This window comes from Artemia sp. Qi Xiang Cuo, chromosome 11, assembly GCF_049724085.1.
Source record: "Artemia sp. Qi Xiang Cuo chromosome 11, ASM4972408v1, whole genome shotgun sequence".
NCBI classification, from domain to species: domain Eukaryota; kingdom Metazoa; phylum Arthropoda; class Branchiopoda; order Anostraca; family Artemiidae; genus Artemia; species Artemia sp. Qi Xiang Cuo.
This window is the reverse complement of record NC_142804.1, coordinates 12,850,555-12,856,978: the sequence shown is the minus strand read 5'-3', so window position 1 is coordinate 12,856,978 and position 6,424 is coordinate 12,850,555.

Here is a 6,424-nt window from a genome sequence, read left to right as displayed (position 1 = left end):
GAGCATATTTGCTTGAAAAATTTAATGAATATAACAGGAAACATATAAATATAGGTTTAGAAAAGGATTGTAGTACTGGAAAAGCTAAAAAAGACTTGAAAAAACCCTTAGGCTTCATTGAAGTAAATAATTAAAAAAGAAAAAAGAAAAAAAAGGTTCAATTTGAAAATATAGCCAGACGGAAGTGAAGTAAAAGAAATTGGGTGACAAAAGGACACAAGTTGAAGTTGAAATTTAAGGCAGGACGACTAAAAGATTTCGGAAGTTTAAGAGAAAACAGTTATGTTCGCTTATATGTCTTAAAAAAAAATACCGTACGTAAGAAAAAGAAATATGGAGATAAGGATATATTCCTTGGAAAAGAACCACCTTTTTACTAAAGGGAAGAGCCTATGGGAAGATTGTAGCTACAAATAAAGAGTCTAGATATACATAATATATTGTTGTGTTTCGTGTTCTTAATAAACCTATTAGATTGAACAGAATCACAAGGAAAACTGCTGTTGAACCTACCAGACGCTTTTTATGGTGATCAAGCACCAAATAGATATTACTGAGATAAGGGCAAAACAAAAGGTTAAAAAGTGAGAAAATTTCATCTCAATCTTTTTCAAACTGATTCTCATGCAACAAATTTAGCGATTTTTGCATATATTCTTGAAAAAAAAAGATATATATTATTTTATAAAAGTATAAATATTGAATATTTGAATTACTACAGTTAAACCTGGTATTATGCAAAAAAAACTTGTTTCAGGTTTTTGACAACCCTTTAGCACACGTAGCGCGTAGCGCATAGACGTAGTGTGAGTTTTTTTTGCGCATCATAGCGCATAAAACTGTAATTATATTTGCAGACTCGTGTTACTAAGAAATGAAGAATAAATCGCTCCCCGGAAAAAAAGACTTACCTAGATGGAAATAGGAAGAACCACTTATTATAAAGGCTTATTAGCCTCAACTTGGGGATATTTCATAACTGCTATCGTGATCATGGGATGCTATCGTGATATCGTGATTCTGTCTGCAAAACCCATAATCTATCGCAAAGAAACTAATTATTATTAAAAAAAAACAAGAAAAAAAAAACAAACTTATCTACAACCGCAGACAATTCGATTGGCACTATGATTTCATGAATATGAAAGTAAAAGAGAAATCTATGATTGATATTGAAGAGATTTTATTACTGTGTCAGCAATAATACTTGTTACTAATGTAAATAGATTCGCAATTCGAGTGTTTACGGATGAAAAAAAAAGAGTTATACCACTTTTTAAGTAGCTTTGCGAAAAATTGACGTTTAAAAAAATGCTTGATGCTTTAAAGTATATTTGTTACTTATCATAATTGTGTAAGTTATTAAACAATGCTTATTTAAATATGCACTTTTTGAATTTACTTTAAATTTTAACTAGTCACGTAATGTTATATGTAAATGTTTGACCTCGAGTCAAAGTATTAATATTTTTATTTTGAAAAGAATGATCCAGCAAGAAACATAACGTTTCAATTTAAGCGAGATATTATTTTTGGAGTAATTAAAAGGGAGAAAAGTAATGAAAAGAATTAAACTTTACATAATTGAGTTTTTCTTTCTACTATATATGTAAAATATTATGCTTTATATGTATACTAATGTGAATATTTATTTTAGATACAGCCTTAGCTAGTTTTTTTTTGGAAATCAAATTTTTCATAACATCTTTTTGGATCCATTTCTCAATCATTTCTTTGACGCATTTTTGGAAAGTAGCAAATTTCAAAGCCAGTTCAAATATATTCTGATACTATCATCGCACACTCAATCAACTAAAATTTTGGAAACTATAGCAGTAATACAGACTTTACTACAAGTTCGTCAGAAAAATGTGCTACATAGCCAAATGGCTTATGTTATTGAAATATCCGAAAAAAATATATGTGAAAATTTAAAAGTCAATAATGTTATATGTAATTTAACCAAGGCATTTCTAAAACAAAAAAAATAAACGGTATATCAACCACATCACACAGATAAATTAAATTATAACTGGAAATTAAATTTAAACTCAAAAATTCATAAAACTTTTCGAATATAAATCTAATTTAAGCAAAACCACTAATATTATGTTTAACCCGCTTGGGGTCAAGTACAACAGAAGATACATATGAAGAGGGTAAAAAAAAGTGTAATTGTCAGTCCTAGAGACAGAGAAAAAGAGAAACAAAGATGAATTTCAAATTGAAATCCTTCGACAAAAAAAAAAATGGTCTATATTTGACCAGAAACATGACCCTAGAGAAACCCATTGAGGGTATATGCACATAATGACCCAAAGATGGCAGCAAAATAGCTATAAACAAAATTAAGTTGTTTTAAAAATAAAATATTGAGAATTGGGAAAATTCTTCTTTAAATGGGGAGTATTGTGGTAAAGCTATCTAATTTAGTTAATTATTAATTTAGTAAAAATATATAAGACGTAAATATGAAGTTTGAAATACCACTTTTTATTAAGATAAGGAACACATCCTGCTAAGTTCTGTTTAACGGGAAATTGAGAAATTACCACTTCCTAGCGATTACGTGGGAAGGTGGGGTTGATAAAAATGTATAAAAGATACATTTTATCGGAAGGGGGAATCGGATACTAACTCTATGCCGGACTGGCCTCTGGTCCGTTGTTTTTAGAAATACCTTGGAACTTTTTCTTATCATTTTAAGTGTTTAAGTATCTGTTTATATATTATTGTTGTTTTTGAGACTTGTGGTCTACTTGGGACAGCCAGTCCCAGTAGACAGAATATATCCGATTTTATTGTATGTTAAATGAATAAAATTATTGTATTTTAGACAACCTTTCTACGATCTACTTTTAGCTTCTCGAACATATCCAGTCGGAAGGCCTCATTAGTTCGGTCATAGCCTAAGGCACGCTACCAAAGTTAAATTACCTTAGGGCCAGAGTTTATCTCCCCTATAAAGGGAGAATAAAGGCATCTACAACTACAACCCCCAAATACTATAGAATAACACTTCACAACACTTCCTTTTTAAGCTCTCCCAAGAGTTTCACGTTTTCTTTAAATATTTCATTATGACATTCTACCTCCATTCGAGGACGTCCTGCTTTTGTTTTGCCTTAGACAGCTGGCCAATAAGGACTATTTTTCGTAATATGTCATCCTTCATCTAAGGACGTGCCCTAGCTATCTCACCCTTTCTCTCTTTATAACCCTAGAAATTGGGATTGAACCACGTTTATCTATTAGCCTACTGTTTGAGATACGGTCATTCTATTCGGTGCTCAAAATAATTCGTGAACAATTTCTCTAGAAAATATCTATCAAATTCTCCTCCGTCTTTCGGTGAAACCATGGTTAGGAACCATACTTGACAAATGTCACAAGCAAAGTTTCACTTATTCTGATCTTAGTTCACAAACTTATATTCCTATAATTCCAAATATTTTCAACTGTGAAAAAAAACTCTGGGCCTTGACTATTCTACAACTAACATCATCACTGCATCTACCGTCTTCACTAACAATACTACGTAAGTAAGTTAAGCTGTCCGCTTCATCAATCTTCTTGTTACCCAACATAGCCTCTTTACCTTCACTCATTCCTAGTCTTAGTGGCTTAGTCTTCTTAATATTAATTTTCAGACCTATTATTGCACCCTTAACTCTCAAAACCTCTAAAAATTCATTCAGTTTGCGAATATTTTCATCTAGGACGCTTTAACCATCAGTATAATCTAATCTAGGAGAATTTTACTTCCCCAATTGATTCCGTGTTTTCCCATTGCCATTGCTGTGCTCTTTTAGACAACGTCCACAAGAATTATCCATACAAACGAGGGTAGAACACAACCCTGCTTAACTCACAATACGAAAGCAGCTACTAATGTCATTTCCTACTTTAACTGAAGCAACTTTATTCTCGTACATAGCAATAATCAGTTTAATGTATTTAGCAGGTGGTATACCTAACAAGGATATAACCTTCGCTAAAGATGTTCTATGTACTGAATCCAAAGCTTGTTCATAATTTATAAGACTGCGGACTAAATTGGGTTGATGATTCAGACACCTCAAGTATTAATCTCAGAGTAAAAATTTGGTCAATCCATCTCCTCCTATTCCTGAAACCACACTGTTATTTATTTATTTGTTTATTAATACCAAAATACGGTAAGCCTTAACAAGCTTGTTGCACTAAACAGTTATAAAAAAGTCTATAACAATGTTGGAGACATAACAAAAACATACAGTAACTGAAAACATTGAAAACATAATAACTGAAACATACAGTAGCATACCAAACTAACTGAAACATATCTATTAATAATTGAAACATACCAAAAAGTAAGCCTACAAAATAGCTGAAAACACACTGTCACAAATCAGCTAATACAAAAGTAAAAATATTCTCAAAATGGATTGTGATAGGACCTAGTATAGAAATTTGTAGAGGCTAAACTACTTTTGAAAGACTGGACCGTAGTTCTTGCAACTATTTCGATGGAAGTGAACTCCAAGTCTTCCACACTCGGCTAGACAAAAAGTTTTGGCCTATTCTTTTCTGTGAACATGGTGGGTAAATTTTGTGTTGGTGTTGACAGGTACTACTGTATTCTGTAAAAGTGAAAAATAGAGTTGTGATTGTATTATCAATATTCCTAACAATGTGGAATGTATTTATTAGGTCGGCTCTATCACGTCTGAACTGGAGAATAGGCAACTATAGTCTTTGCATTCTCTGGTGGTAAGGTAGATGACTAAGGTATGGTATAAGTTTGGTGACCCTATGTTGCACTCTTTCAACCCTCTCTCAATCTCTCTTATTAAGGGGATACCATACTGATGAGCAATTCTCTTAAAACTTAATCTAGAGCATCTATAAGTCTAAATAGTGTAACATCACACTATGTAATTTTCTTCCTACAGAAACCAAGATAATACCTCTATAATTAACACAGCCGATCTTATTTTCTTTCTTATGAGACCTTAGACCGTAGATCCTACAGAGCCAAGAATGGCGCAAAGGGTGTCTACGAAGCCTCGCCAGACATCTTGGAACTTAGCTGCAGCCGTGACATCCTCCCACTGTGGTTGAAGAGACAGCTCCGCACTTCTCAGGTTCGAGTCGTACTACCGTCGTACGGTGTATTTCCTTCATATAGAGGGGTTTAATTAGAGTTTCCTAAAGTTGCTAGATACGTCCTCTTTTCAAAAATCTTATTCATAATCTTCAGTAATGTATCTTAAACTTCATAACCAACGTATTTGAAGGTCCCATTTACTACACCATGGGATTTAAAAGCCAGGGGCTATTATTTTTTAATCATTTTTGCAGAGTCACTAGTTCTCCTTCATAAAATAGATCTTCCTTCATATCCAAACCGTCACAAACTTTTTCATTCTTTTATACATCTTTTCTTGTAGCTTTATCACGGTTTAGCATAATCTCAAATGTTCTGCCCATCTCTCTGGGATTTTTTCTTTATCACTAACTGTGGCCCCGCTCCTACCTTTAACTGGACATGTCCAGATCAACTATCCCCTCTCAATTTATTAGCATGATCGTAAAGCATTTTATTATTATGCTGTCTGGCTGCATCTTCCAGATCACCAAGCCCCTCCTTCCCTCTATTAAATCTAAGGCATTTTCACTAATATTTCTAGCTGTATTTCTAACTTTCTTCCCTTGGACATCATCTGCCACTTCATAAACTATTTTCCTAAATTAATTCCATCCATCTTCTACATTGTTAGATTTTTGACTTTCTAGTTTAGTTTTCAACTGCTCCTGAAAAGCTCCTCTCAAATTCTCATCCTCGATACCCAACGTCATAGCGTCCCAGAAGGTAGTTACTCCTCCTCAACTTCAACATTTGATCAACCCTAGAAGGTACTAGATGCTGCCCTTTACTTTTATCATCAATTACAGCATTTCTATATACCCAAGCATCTTGTATCGATCCTGCAAGTCGTCTATTTACGAAAATATAATCAGTAAGGTTAGCTGTCTTACCATCACGTAAATACTATGTTAACTTATGGGTAATTTTATGTAATGTCAAGAAAAAGGGACCAGGGAAGGGCTACCGGGTGGATGCCCCAAACACCTTGGCTGGGGCGTGGCTGAGGAGTTGACACCTTTAATAAAATTGTTCACTTTAATTTGGATTTTTTGTTTAGCCGGGAGGGGAGCGGTGTAATTAATTGATTCTGGGCACCACCAACCCTAAGAATGGCTCTACATAGACATGTGTTTTTTGTCTATGGAGATGAAGCTGTCTTAAGATTAGTTTTGTATACGCCTTTGAATGTAAGTGTACCTCAGGGGCGGATCCAGGATTTTTATAGGGGGGGTGGGGTGCAAAATAGGTTGATCCGAAAAAAAAAAATTAGGGGAGCGCAAAATAGATTGATCC